Genomic DNA, 19504 nt, shown 5'->3' with positions numbered 1-19504 from the left:
CTTTCCCATGTACATATTTCTTCTTCAGATGTCTCCTGCTCTACCTGTTTCTCTTACTCTGGGGACTCATTGTTCCATCATGCTGTGACAACTTGTGTTTGACTTTCTACACAAAATCCTTCACTTCACAGGTATTCTCTAACTTCAGCTTTTATTGGTTTAACTTCTATCTTACTAATCTTCTGTTCTATGTTTCCTCTTTGTGATCTTATTTTTTGCATTGTGAAATTTTCCATATCTGGGTGCCTTTGTCTGCATTTCTATTTAAATATCTTTGGAGCTGCTTTTCTTGTATTGATTAGTTTGACTTTCTCCTTTGCAAAAATACTGCACCAAACCAGATCTCTTTCTCTTTCCCATGTCTGTTTTTCTTTTTTTATACCTTTCAAAAATCTCTAGGTTTTGTTATTTATATTTTCAGACTTCCTCAGTCGCTTCTTTTTCCAAACATCCCAAGGATTCTTGGTCTATACAATGTTTTTCATAGATGCGTTGTATTAATGAACACAAATTTACATTTGAAGTTTTTGGCAGCTTTTCTTGTGCAAGTATTTTTCTTTACTCTAATTTCTCTCACTGTTTTTGAATATCTTCCATGCAGAAATTCTGGGATTCTTACATAATAGTAACAATACAGAATTTCTTTCCTATCCTTGGTAGTCCTCTGTATCACCTTTATGGCTCTTTTTGTTCTGTTAGTTTTTAATGACTACTACCTTCTACAACAGGGGGCTATCCTCCCCCTGCACCTGGCCTAATGCCACTGTAGGAATGTTTCCATGTCTTGAGGATTCTACATGGCCATTTCTTCCATTCCTGGCACCAGTGCTCCTACCAGAATTAGGCACTTTTTTGTCCAGGGATTTGTGTATCCAGCTGTGTTTTTTATTTTGTTTCTGGTGGGAAACAGCATCAAAAGCTTTTGACAAGTTTAAGAAGATCATAGAGACAAGCTAACATTATTTATGTGGGTGTTGACCACATTAACAAAAGACAGCAAAGCAGCAGCTGTGCTGTGATAAGGATGGAAGCTGTGCTGCGGTGAAAGAATATGCTTCCCTATTAGAGAGCTGAGTTGCGTACAAATACATTTTACTAAAATTTTTGATAGGAAATCAAACAAATGTAAAATCAAACACTGCAACCAGGGAGAAAATGATATACAACTAAAATCAGATGTAAACTTTAATAGCAAATATAAAACTCGTATGAAATAACAAATAAAACATGGTAAAAAATACATGTACAGTGGATATAAAAAGTGTACACACCCCTGTTAAAATGCCAGGCTTTTGTGATAGTAAAAAATGAGACCACAATAAATAATTTCAAAACGTTTCTTATCTTTAATGTGACCTATAACTTGTTCATTCAACTGAAAAACAAACAAATCTGTTAGGGGAAAAAATATAAAAAATAAAAAAAAAAGTATAATAAGCTGGTTGCGTAAGTGTGCACAACCTTAAACTAATACTTTGTTGAAGCATATTTTGATTTAATTACAACATTCACTCTTCTGGGGTAGGAGTCTATCCATATGGCACATCTTGACTTGGCAATATTTGCACACTCTTCCTTGCAAAAGCATTTAAAATCTGTCAGATTGTGAGGGCATCTCTTGTGCACAACCCTCTTCAGTTCACCCCACGTATTTTCTATTGGATTTAGGTCTGAGCTCTGGCTGGGCCATTCTAAAACTTTAATTTTCTTCTGGTGAAGCCATTCTTTTGTTGATTTGGATGTATGCTTGGGGTCATTGTTGTGTTGAAAGGTGAAATTTCTCTTCATCTTCAGCTTTCTAGCAGACCCCTGAAGGTTTTGGGCCACAAGTGACTCGTATTTGGAGCTGTTCATAATTCCCTCCACATTGACCAGTTCCAGCTGAAGAAAAGCAACCCTAAAACATGATACTACTACCATCATGCTTCACTTTGGGGATGGTGTTCTTTTGGTGATGTGAAGTGTTGTTTTTGTGCCAAATGTACCTTTTGGAATTGTGGCCAAAATGTTCAGCCTTGGTCTCATCAAACCATAACACATTTTCCCACATGCTTTTGAGAGACTTGATGTATTGTTTTGCAAATTTTAGCCAGGCCTGGATGTTTTTCTGTGTAAGAAAAGGCTTCCATCTTGAAAGCCTACCCCATAGGCCAGACATATGGAGAATACAGGAGATTGTTGTCACATGTAGTGCACAACCAGTACTTGCAGGAAATTCCTGCAACTCCTTCAGTCTTGCTGTAGGTCTCTTGGTAGCTTCCCTGACCAGTTTTTGTCTTGTGTTTTCATCAGTTTTGGAGGGACATCCAGTTCTTTGCAACGTCACTGTTGTCCTATATTTTCTCCACTTTTTGATGACTGTCTTCACTGTGTTCCATAGTATACCCAATGGTGTGGAATTTTTTTTGTACCCTTCTGACCGATACCTTTCAATATTTTTTCATTTCTCCAAGTCTTTTGGGTTTCTAATACCATGATGGGAATGGACCCCATTCCTAAGTCAAAGTATGATTAAAGTTCATGAAATTAGTATTGTTTCAATCTTTGATGTCAGCCAGTAATGCTCTTCACAGCACCCGCAATGTGCCCAGTAATGACTCCTCCTGCAGTTCGTATGTAGTTACGTGTACTGGTAACATATCTAAGTACGATCGTAAATTCTTTTTTATAAGACCTGTTGCTCCTACTACTATTGGAACTGTCTGGATATCTTTCTTCCACATTGTTCTCATTTCTGCCTGCAGATCCTGATATTTTATGACTTTGTCTCTCTCTCTCTCTCTCTCTCTCTGTATGAAAGACACTGTAGTCACTGGATGTGGCAATTGCAATGATCAATGCTACTCTTGTCTTCTTTTGGTCAACTATATCCAGTTTTCTAGTATCTATCTTTTGAACTGTTGGTACTGGATGATCCCACAAGATGTAGACTTCATTTTCTATGATACTTTGTGGCTCATGTTTCCAGTGTTTTTTGGCCACTTCACTACCATAATATTTGCACAATCCCCAGCGCAACAGTCTTACCACATTATTATGCTTTTCAGTATACTGTCCATCTGCCATTAGTATGTCGCAACTAGCAAGGAGGTGTGCAATTGTTTCCAATTTGGTTTTACAAAACCTACATTTGTCTGTCTCTCCCACATGCTCAATGGGCTTCATAAACCAATGTGTATGCAGCCTACTATCTTGGGCTGCCAATATTAACCTTTCATCTCTTGGTTTGAATTCGCATCTCCTTAACCATTCCTGTGTTCATTCCTGATCAACATGAGGTTCTTCCAGAAGTTTTCAATACTTGCAACTATATTTATGCTTCTTCCACATTTCTTGCCTTCTCATCTGATCCTTCACCTTATATTCTTTTGTTTTTTGGCACAGGCAGCTGCTGCCTGATTTTTATCTACTTCTAGTTTGATTTCCATTTCTGCTTGACACTGATAAGTTTGTGCTAGATTAATCCAAAAACTCCAAGGAAAGGGTGCCACAAAACCAGGAACCAATAAAACCACAACAGGCACCCAAAGAGGCAGAAGTTAATAATAAAACACGAGCCTGTAGGTGTAAGCAGCAGCAGGTTTAATCACATAAACGCCACACAATACAAAGCGTTTTCATCCACCAGACTTCCTCTGTGCCTGCTTATATACCCCTCCCAATCTAATTAGTAATTAAAACAATTGTTTAGGTGACACCAATAAAATCCTGTAACTAAAATATTCGTGACAACACAGTACTTATTCCTCTTCTTTTCCACCAGGGGGACACAATGCCTGGGACTCTATGGACCATAGAGTGATCTACAGTGATTCAGGGATGGGGGAACATCAGGATTCAAACAATACTGAATTCCCTGAACTTAGGAGATCAGATAGGTTAAGGCATAAATCCCCTGTGTGGTATTTTTACAGGGGTCCCCCAAACGGCACAAGATAAATAAGAGTGGTAGCCAGGAAGGGGGACTAGCCAACATGTTGGACCAGTGGAGTACAGGGAATATTACTGTGGATGGACCATGTCACACCCTACATGACTTTAAAATTTACAATTACAGCAGTGAGGCGATTGACAGGAAACATTTTCTTTTATTTTCAAAAGGTTTTAAATTCATCCCCTCTACAGGGGGTAATTTAGTGGACAGCTTAATAGACTTGAGGATTTTTCTATGGAAAAAGAATTTAGATATTATGTTTCAGGGGCAATAGGATGGTGGTACTAATAGTGGTATTAGAAGACCTAGTACCGATAATCCCCCTATACACCCCAGCTAAAAAATTTTGAAAGGGAGATTGAAGAAGAAATCAGGAATGTTTATAGGGGTGGATGGCACGGTAAATTTAACATGACTAGAGAAGAAAAGGTACTTCTCAAATCCATTCAAGAAAATAGATACCTGAGGGTGATGCAACCCGACAAAGGTGGAGGGGTGGTCTTCATGGACAGTATTTTGTATTCCAGTAAGATGATAGATATGCTTAATGATACCAACAGGTATGTTAGGGTATCCAAGAATGAGATTAACTTAACATAGCGTAAGATTGATTTGGTTTTAGAGGGCATGCTGAATGACAATTTTATAAACCAGGACACTTTTAAGTATCTCAGTGTGGACAGACCCCGTATCCCTGCTATTTTCGGGATACCCAAGGTACATAAAAGTGTGGAGGATCCACCCCTGAGACCCATTGTGGCAGCCAATGGCTCTAAAACCCATCCATTGGCCAAATCTTTGGATATAAAATTAAAAGATATTTGGGTTAGGGCCAATGGTATACTTAAGGACTCCTGTGAATTTCTGAGAAGTATTAATAGCAACATGTATTCAGATTCCTTAATATTTGTAACCCTTGATATTCAGGATTTATTTAATGTGATTCCACATTCTACAGGGTCAGAATGGTTCCAGGATGCCATTCACCAACATGGAAAACTTGACCACAATACTTTTCTGGTTTATACAGAGTTGATGGATTTGGTATTGAAACACAACTTTATATTTTTTTGAGGGTGAGTTGTTTAAACAGATCCAGGGAGTGGCTATGGGGGCAAGTTGTGCCTATACTTATGCCAACATTGTGCTCATGGTTTGGGAAGAGAAGTTTGTGTTCCAGTCTGAATATGCACAATATTGGGTATATTACAAACGTTACCTGGATGATATTTGCATTTTTGGAAAGGTAATATGGAAAAGTTAACAGACTTCATTGACTATCTAAACCATACCACTAATTTTTTGAAATTTACTTCCCATATTACACATGACTATATGAACTTTCTGGACGTCACTATTAAAAAAAGACATTCTAGGGCAGCAGTTTACATCTAATGTATATAGAAAGGAAACTTTTTCTAACTCGTACCTATATTTCACTAGTTCCCATCCATTTAAACAGGAGAAGTATTATCAAGGGACAATTTGTCCGTAGTTGTAGGATGACCTCTTTGGACTCGGACTTCGAAGACGAAAGTCAGAAAGTCAAAGAAATGTTTATATCTAGGAAGTATCCTAACTATTTAATTGATGAGGTTTTGGAGGAAGTAAAGAATGGGAGAAAGGATAGGTTTGCCCCTATTTTGGGAAGTGTGATAGTACCAATAAATGTGCAGGGTACCACACAACAACCAGGGGTGACGTTACCATGGATGAAATCAAGAAACCTTGGGGGTAACTATGTGATGTTTTATAATCAGAATACCTCTAGGGTTAAAAACATTATTACTCAACATTGGAGCAGGTTTAGGTGTTATTCAGAGTTGGACGTTTTGTTTACCAACACCCTAGGATTTACATTTAAAAAAGGCAGGAACCTCAAGGATTTGCTGGAGCATAATGGTTCTATTGTTTCATGTAAGAAATTGGGAACCTACAAATGTGGGGCATGTGCCCAATGCCCATATATACTTAGACAGGATTCTGTATACATCCTGTCAAGAGACCATCAGATTCAGAGTAGTAGTTTTTCCAACTGTAATAGTGAAGGCTTGATTTATTTAGCCCTATGTAAAACCTGTGGTGCATTTTACATTGGAAAAACTACTAAACTCAAAAGGAGGATTTGTGAGCATTTATATAGTATTAGAGTCGAAGATATTAAAAATGCCTTGTTTAAACATACACTGACATGTCCCCAAGCAAAATGGGGCTTCTTTGTTGTAGAGAAGGTGCAATGTGATGTGAGGGGGGGGGGGGCGTGGGAAAATAGGATAGAGGTGAGAGAAATATTTTGGCAGTTGTTATTGGAAGCCAATAGGTTCCCAGGGCTGAATGAATACATATCCATTGCCCCTATTTTAAAAATGAGAGCTGCAAAACTATAAAATAACTATAAAATAAGTATACACATTGTTTTGCAAGTACCTTTTGTTGATTTTTGATTCAAATTTATTTATCTGTCCAACACATTGTGATGGTTTTAGTATTTATATATATATTTTAAAGTTCTTTTAAAAATGTGCATGTTTTTATCTACTTTTATCTGTATTTGTGGCAAGTTGGTAAGTTGTCACGAATATTTTAGTTACAGGATTTTATTGGTGTCAATTAAACAATTGTTTTAATTACTAATTAGATTGGGAGGGGTATATAAGCAGGCACAGCCTTCATTCTTTCATTTTACATCTGAGGAAGTCTGGTGGACGAAAACGCTTTGTATTGTGTGGCGTTTATGTGATTAAACCTGCTGCTGCTTACACCTACAGGCTCGTGTTTTATTATTACCTTCTGCCTCTGAGTGCCTGTTGTGGTTTTATTTGTGCTAGATTAAGCAGAGAAGTCATCTTAGATTTATTATCATGTTTCAAAACTTTTACTACGTTTGGGTCTTGTGAGGTCAACAGATGTGTGTGGAGTCCCACGATTACAGATCTATACATATAATCAATTTCAAGGAGGCTCATCTCTACTTCGGAACATGGAATATATAATCTTGGTATGCACTGATTTTTATAAATCATTTGGTGAGCATGAAGCATCCTCCTCCTTTTCCTAGCTAATCTATTCAACATGTTTTGGGGCCAGTGAATCACTCAAAAACTGTAAGTTAGGACAAGAACAGCAAATTGGTTTATAGCTTGGATTTTGTTCCTAGATGTTAGTGCTGTTTTCAGGATTAATTAAGTCTTCTTAAGTATTCCTTAAGTTTTATTTGCATTTGTTCATGTTTTATTGTTGATCCTTCAATTCCCAAATATTTATACACACTTTCTTGCTCAAGTTCTTTTATATCACATTCTTGTCCCAAACTGATGTTTTCCTTGTGTTGCAGTTTTCCTGCTTTATAGGTTGCTTTTGCACATTTATCAAGACCAAATGACATTTTTGTATCATCTGAAAATTTTTGACAACTCGCAGTTGTGCTCTCAGTTCTTCATCTGATCAGCTATACAGTTTTAAATCATTGGCAAAGAGAAGGTGAGAAGTGTTTAGCCTTTGTTGTGTTCTAGGAGCCAGATTATAGCCATGGCCTAAGATGTTGAGTAAACAGCTTAATGGATTAAGGGCAAGGCAGAATAGTAACGGTATCAGAGTCACCCTGGAATATCCCCCTTTGCATTTTTATCCCTGGGATAACTTGTCCTTTATCATGGCTTAATTGCAAAGTGGTCTGCCACTGTTTTATGGTCACTGTAATGCAATCGGTCAGTGTAGGATGTTTCTTATACATTTTCAAGCACTCTTTTATCCATGAATGAGGGATACTATCAAATGCTTTTTTTGTAGTCAATCCATGCCATACTTAGATTCTTCCCCCTTTTACAGTTCTCCACTATGACTTTAACAAATGATCCTTTGTTCCATATGACTTTCTGTCATTGCCCTTTTGTTCTACTTCCATAATTGAGTTTTCTTCTAAATGACTACAAACTCTGTTGGCATCAATTCCAGTGTATAGTTTATATGTCGTCGGAAGGCAGGTTATTGGTCTGTAATTTTTATGGTAGCTTGCAGGTTCATTCAAGTAGCAGCACTGTTTTCCTGTTAGCCAGGTTGGTGTCTGTTCTGGGTGTGCATATAAACAGTTCTTACTCATGGCTAAATCTTCATTCAAAGATGTTAATACTTTTAACCAGTAGTTAGATATTGCATCTGGGCCTGTAGTTTTCCAATTAGTGGCTTTTCTGAACTTTACTTCAATCTCTCTAGCTGCTACTTCATCCCATTTCATATCCTGTACCTTTAAACTTCTTATTCTTTCTTTTGCTTCTTCTATCCATTGAGCATCTTTGTTATGTTGCACATGATCTTCATAGATACTTCTCTAAAATGTATTTATTTCTTCTTTTTTGGTGGTATTTCAATTCCTTTTACCTTATTTCCCAGTTCTCTATAAAACCTTTTTGGGTCATCAATAAATTGCTTATTTTGCACTTTTCCTTTATATTTATCTTTGTATCTTCTAAGTTTTTTCGCCTGTGCTGAAATTTTTAGTTTATTTGCAATAATGCATGATAGATCCTGGTCTGTTCTAATATTGCGCATTGCTTTTATCAGATCTTTCTTAGTATTTTTGTTTCTCTATTACCTCTTCTACAGCCTTCTAACAGTGACACTCCCCTTCCTTTCCCTCACTACCCTGTGTTCTTGTGGTAGAACGTTATCAGTTATTAATTTAGCTGCAGAGTAATATATGCTGTTAACTTCTGTTACATTGCATGCATCTCTATGAACAGTCCTCTCTATGAACAGTCCTAATTACTGTGTTCATTTGTTTCATCAGACTTCTGACTTTTTGGGTTTTATAAACCTTCTGCAGTCTATTTCTTTCATTGATCTTGATATATCTGTCATGTCTATTAAATCAAGAAATTCTTCTTTTAGCTCATTTTCTTCCAAACTGAGGGCACATGCTTTGTTTTCCAATTCCTGCAGGCATTCTATAGAAGGTTCTATAGCATCTTCCTGTGACACAGTCTCAACAATTACATCCTGTGCCATCCTTTGCTCTATCATATGGGAACTCACTGGCCTATCACTCAACATTGACTGCATCATAGTTTCCTGTTCCTTCCCTTGCTGTCTAGCTTCAAGTGAACATTTATACTGGTTTACTGTGGAAGGCTTCAAATTATCTTCATATGGCACCTGACCAATTGCTTCCTGTTCCACTGGTTTCCCTTTAATTTGGATAGCCATTACTCTATCCTGTTATGATCCTTTCTGAATGAGATTTTCTACACACTGAATCTTTCACTCTGCAGGTAGCCATAACCTCAGTTTCTATTTCTTTAACCTCTCCATTACCAATATCCTTTTCTACTTTTCCTCTGTCTTATTTTTTGAATTGTAAAGTTTTCCATATCTACATTCCTTTGTCTGTATTTCTCTTCAAATATCTTTGAGGCTGCCTTCTTTACATTGATTAACTTGGGTTTCTCCTTTGCATAAATATTGGACCATATCAAATCTCTCTTTCTTTCCCATGTACATATTTCTTTTTTATACTTTTCAAATATCTCTTGGTTTTATTGTTTATATTTTCGCACTTCCTCAGATGCTTCTTTTTCCAAACAGATCAAGGTTTCTTGAGCTATATACATTTTTTCATAAATCTATTGTATTAATGAACGCAAACTTTCATTTGAAGCCTCAGAGTTTTTCTTGCGGAAGTATTTTTGTTTCCTCTAATTTCTCTCAATCATTTTGTATATCTTGTGTCTGGAAATTCTGGGTTTTTTGCATACTAGTAACAATACATAATTTCTTTCTTATCCTCAATGCTATCCCTGACTAACTTCCTCACTTATCATTGGGTACTTACCACTATTCCTGTACTAATCTAGTTCCTTTTCTGTTAACCATAAAGAGTGTGCTTTTATATATTAATTTAATGTCATTATAAATATCTTCTTATAACTATCCAAATATGACATGTATAAAGATTCTTTAAGCAGTAATGTAAGGAAATGTAAAGAATTGTTAAAATCTGTAATGCACCTGCATTTGTAAAAACTGTCATATAATATAAGTAATACTGTGTTTCTGGAGCTTTCCTCCCCAGGCCTCTACTGAAAATGGACATATATCCAGCTGAACTAGCCCGGTCAACAAATGTAAAATAAAATACATAGTCCACTTTATCATCTTTATGGCTTTTATTTGGCCTATCGATTTTTGTGGATTGCTATTTCCTTCTACAACGGGGGGGGGGGGCATCCTCCCTCCTGGGCCTGGCCTCATTGTAGGAACGTTTCCATATTTTGAGGATTCTACACCATCTTTCCCAGTCTTGGGCACTTCTTTAGCCTGGGTCTTGTGCACCCAGCTATCTTTTTTAATTTTTGACCTACTTCTGTCCATGATATATGCTATATAAATACAGTCTATATATCAGTGTCACCTTGGTTAGATTTTTTTTGAAAACAGAGTCCACCTCGTGAAGGTACTCACCAAGACTCTAGGATGAATGGGGTTAATCAGAGTCTCTAACTGATGGCAGGTATGTACCCAAGAAGACTGAATGCTGTAATTAAATCAAAAGGTGCTTCAACAAAGTATTAGTTTAAGGGTGTGCACACTTATACAACCAGCTTATTGTACGTTTATTTTTTATATTTTTCCTCTAACAGATTTGTTTGTTTTTCAATTGAATTGCACAGGTTATAGGTCACATTAAAGGTGGGAAAAGTTTTGAAATGATTTATTGTGGTCTCATTTTTTATATCACAAAAACCTGGCATTTGCATTTTAATTGGGGTGTGTACACTTTTTATATCCACTGTATACGAGCTCTAAGATCAGCGCTGAAGAAAATCTGAGGAAGGCATCAAGTAGAAACTGCTTATCTTAGAGCTCTTATACATATATTTGTACCATGCTTTGTGATTTCTTAGGAATTTATATTTGCTATTCATTCACTCTTGTGCAGTGGAATAATGAAAAATATTTCCATTGCGTGGGGACTTTACTTTCAGATATGGATCAATGTATCAGAATTGAAATTGGACATGCAATAGCCACAGCTGCTATTTTAAGATATTCGCCAAACAGTCTGGTGGGTAGTTACAGCAGGCTCTAATTTTATAAGCTATTTTTGATGGTATCCTTGATAACTGGCTGGAAGAAGAAATGTTTAAGGAGGTTATTTTTATTTATTTTATATATTTTTTTTTACATTTGTTTACCGGGAAACTCCGACTGGGTGAAACTCATTTTCTGTGGAGGCCTGAGGAGAAAAGCTCTGTATAAATTAACAAAATGTAAGGAGGACAAAATAAGAGGTTACAGTTACATATGTAGAATCAATACATAGTGACTTCCCAGTTAAAGAGATGTTTATCAATAAAAGTGTCTTCATAAAAGTAGTATGTTTCCTTACCAGGCTGTAATGGTGTTTTCGGGGGCTGGTTTAACACCAGACACTTGCAGGAAACCTAAGCTATGGCCTTATCCCCAAGTGTCTGTCCCAGCAGTGACATTTCAGTTGATGCCTGGAACTGCAAGATTGACTTTCCCATTGGTCCCTACATGAAATGCTTTCAAATGTGATCTTTTTGGCAGTAAGCTAATGTTTCTCTATAAAGTGATGAAAAATGGCAGAGATGAATTTCTGACAAACACAGTCTTTTAGTCATACTCCTCCATGAAATGATACAGGCAGTGCTGGTGTGGCTCTTGGTTTGCAATATTGCAGTCAGTCATACACTTGTGGATTTATATGGTATATGAACACAGGAAACTCTACAGACTATAGCAGGATGGAGATATGGACTCCAAAAAAAAAATAATGTAGGTGTGGGGAGAAGTCAGCTTATGCGTTACATTATGTTACGCATTAGAAAATGTGTAGGTGCAGCCCTGAGTACAGGATCTTCCCGAATTTTCTTACAAATTCTAAAAAGTGAACAGGACAAACCCAATCAAGGAGAATACTCAATATTAGAACTGCACTTTCAAGGCAGGTGCCTCATGACAGAAAATTAATGTGCCTCTGTAGATGATGTAAACTGGCCATACTCCAAATCTGTGCACAGTGAATTACCATCTAGTCAAATCAGAGGAGTGCTGAGCTCTAGAAATATTTGTGAAGCAAATAATTTCCCAAAAAGTTAAAATTCAGTTCATCAACAAAGTACAGTTGTGTACACTTACCATAAATGTAGATGTTCGAGTGTATTCACTGTAGCAGTCATTACATTCGGGTAATCTGCTTCAGGTTGCCCTCAGTCTGCCTGATTAACAAAGTCTTGGGTCCTGCGACGGTTGCTGTCCCTTCTTCCATGACGTCAGGTCGTCAGAGGTATAAAACATGCAGCCAATGCTATTACATCAGTTTTACTTGCCCCAGATGTCAGGTGCCCCCCCTAATGGGGAGCAAATAAACATAAAAGCACAAAGGTATACCTCCAACAAAAAACAAATACACCAAAAAGGCTTTTAAGCATAGTAAAGGAAACTAGAGGTATAGCCAGAAGTTGTTAGGGGGCTGGAGAGAGGGTAACCAGGACTGCAACAGTGAATACACTTGAACATCTACATTTATGGTAAGTGTACACAACTGTACTATGTTCTTCATGTTTCACTGTTGCAGTCATTACATTTGGGTAGATTCCCAAAGTTATGGTTGGAGGAGGAGTTTATATAGCATAAGTGCCAGCTATAAGGCCCTGCAAGACAGCAGTGGCAAAGCCAGCTCTGGATTTAGAAAAAATTGGCAAATGATAATGTTTAGTGAAAGTATGTACAGAACTCCAGGTAGCAGCTTCTAGGATGTCCCTGGTAGGAACACCACTGAGAAAGGCTGTAGAAGTAGATGCAGCCCTGGTGGAGTGAGATCTGATCACCTGGGGGATAGGTTTTCCATGGTGCTTATAACAGAAATGAATGCAATGGCTTATCCATTTAGAAATGGTTTGTTTTGAAACAGCCTTCCCCTCTGCCCCTGCCAGCAAATGCAACCAGCAGTGGTTCAGATTTTCTTTGAGGTTTAGTCTTGTCCAAGTAAAATCTAAGTTGTCTGCACACATCCAAGGAATGTAGAATCCGTTCCCCTTTGTTCTGTGGATTGGGAAAGAAGGTTGGCAAATGAATGGACTGATTAAGAGCCACACTGGATACCACCTTGGGCATGAAGGATGGATTGGTCCTGAGTGACACCCTGTCCACATGAAAGATGATGAAAGGCTCCACTGCCATAAGGGCCTGTAATTCAGATATCCTTCTAGCTGAAGTGATTGCTAAAAAGAAAGCTGTTTTCCAAAAAATAAATGTTAAGTCTGCAGTAGCAGCTGGCTCGAAAGGAGGTACAGTGAGTTTCTCCAATACAAAGTTAAGGTCCCAGGCAGGAGTTGGAGCTCTCCTGGGTGGTCTCAAATTTTTGGCCCCTCTGAGGTACTGCTTGAGCAGTGGATGAGAGAAGAGGGGAGGTTCTGTGTTATAATGAGCTGAAATGGCTGAGGTATGAATTTTAATGGAGGAAAAAGACAGGCCCTTGTGAAGCATCTCAGTTAAGTACTGCAAAATATGAGGTAAATTGGGTGCTGCTGTGCTCATCCCTTGAGAATGGTTCCAGGCACAGAATCTTTTCCATTTTTCAGCATAGGATTTTCTAGTACTAGGCCTCCTTGCCTCTAAGATGACATCCATCACAAGTTTGCTGAGGGATGATAAGGGTGAGTTTAAGTAATTAGCCAGGCTGCAAGGTTCAATGTTGGAAGCTGAGGGTGCAGAATCTGGTTCTCCTGCTGAGACAGCAGGGAAGGGGTCTGAGGCAGGTGCCATTGAGATAACTGCGACACACTGCGCAGGAGGGGGTACGAGTGTTTGCGCGGCCAGTCTGGAACAATCAAAATCATCCTTGATTTGTCCTGTTTGACTTTTAGAACTTTGGAGAGCAGAGGCAGCGGGGGGAAGGCGTAGACTGACAGGTTTTTCTGGCTGAAGGACAGAGCATCCACTTTTCAGGCTTGTTTGGGGGGAGTCCTTGTGCAAAACTTGTCCAATTGCTAGTTCTGGGGGGAGACAAATAGGTCTATGTCTGGGCAACATTCTCTTGTCAACATGTTGAAAATCCTTGGTTCCAGTTTCCACTCGTGTGGGTCCATGAGGTTTCTGCTTAGTCCGTCTGCCAGTGTATTTAATTTTCCTGGCAGGAATTGAGATTGTAAGTGCACTTGGTAGCTCAAGGCTGTGTTCCACAATGCCATGGCTAGTCTGCAGAGGGGGTAGAAATGTGTACCCCCCTGCTTGTTTATCTACCACATACTGTCCATCTTTACCATTAATTGTCCTGGAAGAATGTAGTCCTTGAAGGCTGTCAGAGCATTCTGTACAGCTAACATTTCTTTTTGATTGATATGTAGGTGCATTTGACTTGGGTTCCATTTGCCCTGAATGCACTTCCCTGCCAGGTGAGCCCCCCATGCATAGTCTGATGCATCTGTTGTTAGGGTTTGGGTGGCAGGGGGTAGTATTAATGGTAGTCCCTTGTTTTGTTGGCAGGCCTCTGCCCACCAGAGGAACTCTAGGCGTAGGCAAGGTATGATAGGAATCATTGTTTCTAGGCTGTGAGAATGTTGACTCCATAGGCTTTTTAGATACCACTGTAGTTTCCTCATATGCAGTCTTGCATATGGAATTAGAAGAATGCAGGAGGCCATGAACTCCAAGGCTTGCAGTATTTGTCTTGCAGATAGCAGGGTTTTTGTGGCCACTTGTTTGAAATAGGTTACCAATTGAATTTGCTTTTCTGGCATGAGGTAAGACACCTGGGAAGTTGTATTCAAGCTTGTTCCCAGGAATGTAATTTGTTGACATGGTACCAGTTGTGATTTATTTTCATTTATGCTGTACCCCAGACAAGTCAGAACCCTTTTTACAAACGCCAGATGATTCAAAAGTATGCCCTGGCTTTCTGCCTGAATTAGACAATCGTCCAGGTATGGGTAAATTTGAATACTTCTTTTCCTGCAAAATGCAACTGGAGCCAGGCACTTTGTGAATACCCTGGGCGCAGTAGACAAGCCAAAGGGCAGTGCAGAGAACTGATAATGAGTGCAGCCTGCTTTGAAGCATAGGTATCTTCTGCAAGATTCCCTGATTGGGATGTGCAGGTATGCTTCTTTTAAATCTAGTGTTGCCAACCAGGCATCTTTGCCTAACATAGGAAATAACTGGTGAAGAGTAAGCATCTTGAATTTTGGAATCTCCAGAAAGGTGTTTAGAGTAGACAGGTCCAGGATTGGATGCCATGATTTGTCTTTTCGGGGTACCAGGAAAAGTCTGGAGTAGAAACCTTGTCCCTTTTCCCCTTCTGGTACCAGTTGAGTAGCCCCCATGCTTAAGAGGGAAAGTACTTGTTTTTAAGCCCCTGCCCACTGATTTGTGGGCAGGTCCAGCCACTCATTTGGTGTTGGCAACGTGTGGAAATGAAATCTGTATCCCTGGGACATTATATTTAAAACCCATTTGTCCTGGGTCATGAGTTCCCAGTTCTTTGCATGAAGAGCAATCTTTCCCCCCAAAGGGGCGGTCAGAAGATAAGTGCTTGGAAATTTTAAAAGGAAGTCATTGAGACTGTTTAGCATAGGGGGTGTCTTGTTATTCCCAGATTTGGAAGTGGAGGCCCCCCACTGCTTAGTTCTGAGAGTCCCCTGAGACTGAAACCTGGGGTTTCTGCTGTGTCTGGGTTTGGCTTGAGAGGACCTGGAAGGGACTGGAAAGGACCAATTCTTAGTAGGCCAGTGCCTACTAAATCTAGGAAGTTGCACTTGTAAAAAATCTTTAACAGTTTGCATAGATTTAGCTTTATCTTCCAGCTTTTTGAGAACTTCTTCAGCCTTGTTGCCAAACAGGCGGTCCTGATTTAAAGGAGCATCCAACAATTTAGCTTTAACATGATCAGGCAAAAATTGCTCCTTAAGCCAAGCATGTCTTCTAAGCACAGACCCAGTAACAGCAGCCCTGCAAGAGGCCTCTAAAGAATCAAAACCACATTGCAAAGTGTGTTTTCCAACTTGTTCAGCAGAATGTATTAAATCCTGTAAATCTTTATTTTCCACACAGTCAGGAATCAACATAATTTTCTGTTTAAACAGTCAATGACATGTTGCTGATATTTTAACATATGAAATTGGCAGTTTAAAGCTCTGATTGCCAAGGTTGCTGAAGTATAAACCTTTTTACCCCATCTATCCAGCGCCCTGGAGTCTCTATCAGAAGGGGTAGGATTTTTAGCAGTAGAAGCCTTAATGCCCTTGGGCCCCTGCCAAATAGTCTCTGGGCCTGCAACAGGATTTTTGAAAAGGAACTTGTGGAACTCAGGAACCCTGTAGTATCTGTCAGGTTTACTAGGAGCAGGAGGCAGGGAATCAGGGGCCAAACTGGATTCCGAGAAAACATCATCAACAATGTCTAGTACAGGAGGCATAGCCAAAGAACTATGCTGAGGTAGAAGAAGGGAAATCCCTAAGCCTCTTTTTTGAATCAGAAAATTCCTGGCTTTCCCAATGAAAATGCTCCCTTAAAGTATGTAAGGTTTCCCCAAAAGAAAAATCCTCAGGAGGGGAAGCAGAGGGAATAGAATCCTCTGCATCAGAATCCTCATAAGTAGAGAAGGACAAATCCAGGTCATCAGAAGAAACAGAATCCTGATCAGAAGATTCATAATCAAGTTCAGCCCTAGGCCTCTTAGAGGGGGGGAGGTTGACTACCCCTGATTAGAGTTATTAGATCTTCAGCCATTTTTATCATTTGTTTTTTAGGTATGGGGGCCTGAGCATGTGGCCTGGTTGTCGTTTTTTTAGACATGGATCGAGATTTAGGCCTTAGTAATGAAGGAGGCGTTGATTTAATATGCAAGTCCGTAGGCCTGAATACACCCTCAGAAGCCAGTGCCTGCACAGTGGCTCCGGACCCATCCAAGGTAGAGACATCCGCGGGTTCCATAGTTGAAGTATCTCGCAGCATACCGGACTCCGAATGGGTCTCAGTAGAGGCCTGCGAATCAGAAGTAGCGGGTATCAGGGGCTGCGAAAGCGCCTCACTGAGTACTGGCGAACTGGCTTAGGAGAAGCGTCGTCGGCAGTTTTGGACCTCGGCGGCCTGTCTCTGTCTATCTTTGCATTTTTTCGGTATCTGGGTAGTCGGATGGCTAACTGACGACATTTCTTGATAATTAAACAGAGAACAGAAATATTTAGAGGCAAAAATATACCAATGTCGGATAGTGCACTGATTAAATAAAACACAAAACCAACAGCAAAGTACGTCGTAGTCACGGCCTAGTTAAGGAATACAGTACAAATGAAAATCTTTGAGGTATTTGCTTTCCACAAGTAATGCAATTATTACCTTTTACTGACATTGGTAAGGAGCAAGAAAAAGTTTCCCTAACGGGGTACTTAGCTTTACGTTGAAGACTTCAGTTCTGAAATTCGAAAATGAAAATTTCAGGAATCGGCCAACTGGCACTTGCGAACTGCTTCTGCTTCGGGCACCACACGGCATGAAAGACGGGTGTAATGGCACTGGTTGCATGTTTTATACCCCTGATGTCATGGAAGAAGGGACAGCAACCGACGCAGGACCCAAGACTTTGTTAATCACGTCAGCTGAGGGCAACCTGCAAGCAGATTACCTGAATGTAATGACTGCAACAGTGAAACACGAAGAACATTTAATGATCTTTGAGTTACAAAACTCTAGCTGTTGTGTTCTTTTTTTCTTGAACTACTACATAAAATACATCATTACACCATTACTTGTCTTTTTCAAAAAGTACGCAAAAAGCTAATATCAGTAAAAAAAACTCCTGAAATGCCTAGCTGCTGTTGGAATATTAACTACCTATCTCGATGATGCACAGACATGCTTATATATGGATCTATATTAGCTTGTCGAAAGACATCTCCATCAACACAAAACCATCAAAATATACTTTTGCGATTTGCAGAATTTTACCCAGGGCAATGAAACAATTGTCCCATAGCACAACGGAACACACAATATACTAAATCAAACCCACCCAAAAGGGGAGCTGCACCCCCACATCCCAACTCTATATATATATAATGTCAACTCCGAGGTTGCACTACAGTGGGGAAAAGGGCAAAGTTGTGGAGTTGGCCAACTACTTCATTACCCTGGCACAAATTTCACAAATCGCAGAAGTGAATTTCGACAGTTTGGCATCAAAGAAGAGGTGTTCGATGGAGATGTTTTTCAACAAACTAATATAGACTGCATATATACATTAAGTACACATGGGTCTCTGTACAGTTCTTAGCCAACAGTATTAAGCTTTGTTTTGTAAATATACTGTTGTTACAATGTAAACCTAATGCTGCCTGTACTGTTTTGAAACAACTTTTACCATATGAATTATTTAAGTTACTTTACCTATTTTTATTTGTAACTATGTGATGAATGAAAAGGGTTGCAGAGATCCACTTCATTTAGCTGCAAGATAAACAGAAATAAAAGTATTCACTAACAGGAAGTGCAAGCTCTCACTAGTGTGGGATCAAGAAAAAGTACAGTTTTGTACCTACCATAAATGTAGATGTCTGATAGGAATGCATCTGCAGTCCTTACAAATGGGTTGTCCTGTCGTCAGGCAGCCCTTCGGTCGGCCGGATTCCAAAGTCTGGGTCTGGCCTCGGCTGGTGTCACACTTCACCCGACTTCACAGCTGCAGTTATTCGGGTATAAAGGCATCAGCCGACGCCATTTTCCTCAGTGTTTCTTGCCCCAGATGCCAGGTGCCCTCTTGGAAGGCTAAATTTGGATAAATGCCAATGATTCCAAATAGTAGAGAGCAAACACAAAAAATAAGCATGTATGTACATATATACAAACAAATACACCATAATAGATCCCCCCCAAGCTAGCTGAAGGCTGGCAAATACCCTAGGAGTACCTCAGAGGGGAAGGTGGGTGGGTAATCCTGACTGCAGATGCATTCCTATCGGACATCTACATTTATGGTAGGTACAAAACTGTACTATGTCCTTCAAGGATGCATCTGCAGTCCTTACAAATGGGTAGAATACCATAGCTAAACAAGGGGAGGAGGAAAGAGTAGTGATTATGGTGTAGCTAGGATCCCTTGCAAAACAGCAGTGGCAAAACCTGCTCAGGATCTAGAGTATAAAGGTAAATTGTAATGCTTGGCAAATGTATGCACGGAGGTCCAAGTAGCAGCCTCTATAATGTCCTTGGTAGCCACTCCTCGTAAGAAAGCTGTGGTAGTGGCTGTAGCCCTTGTGGAGTGAGGCCTGATGTTCTCTGGAGTTTTCTTTCCATGGTAGGAGTAACAAAATCTAATGCAATTTCCTATCCATTTGGAGATTGTCTGTTTTGAAATTGGTTTTCCTTCCATTCCTGTGGCATATGCTACCAGAAGCTGGTCAGTTTTTCTATTGGACTTAGTCCTGTCCAGGTAGTAGCGTAACTGTCTGTGTACATCCAAGGTATGCAAAAGTCTTTCTCCCTGTTCTGTGGGTTTGGGAAGAATGTAGGTAGGTGGATAGCCTGATTTAATGACACTCTGGATACCACCTTAGG

This window comes from Protopterus annectens, chromosome 4.part0 (assembly GCF_019279795.1).
Source record: "Protopterus annectens isolate FY-2018-M chromosome 4.part0, PAN1.0, whole genome shotgun sequence".
NCBI classification, from domain to species: Eukaryota; Metazoa; Chordata; order Ceratodontiformes; family Protopteridae; genus Protopterus; species Protopterus annectens.
The sequence above is the reverse complement of the archived record's forward strand: the minus strand, read 5'-3'. Positions refer to the sequence as shown.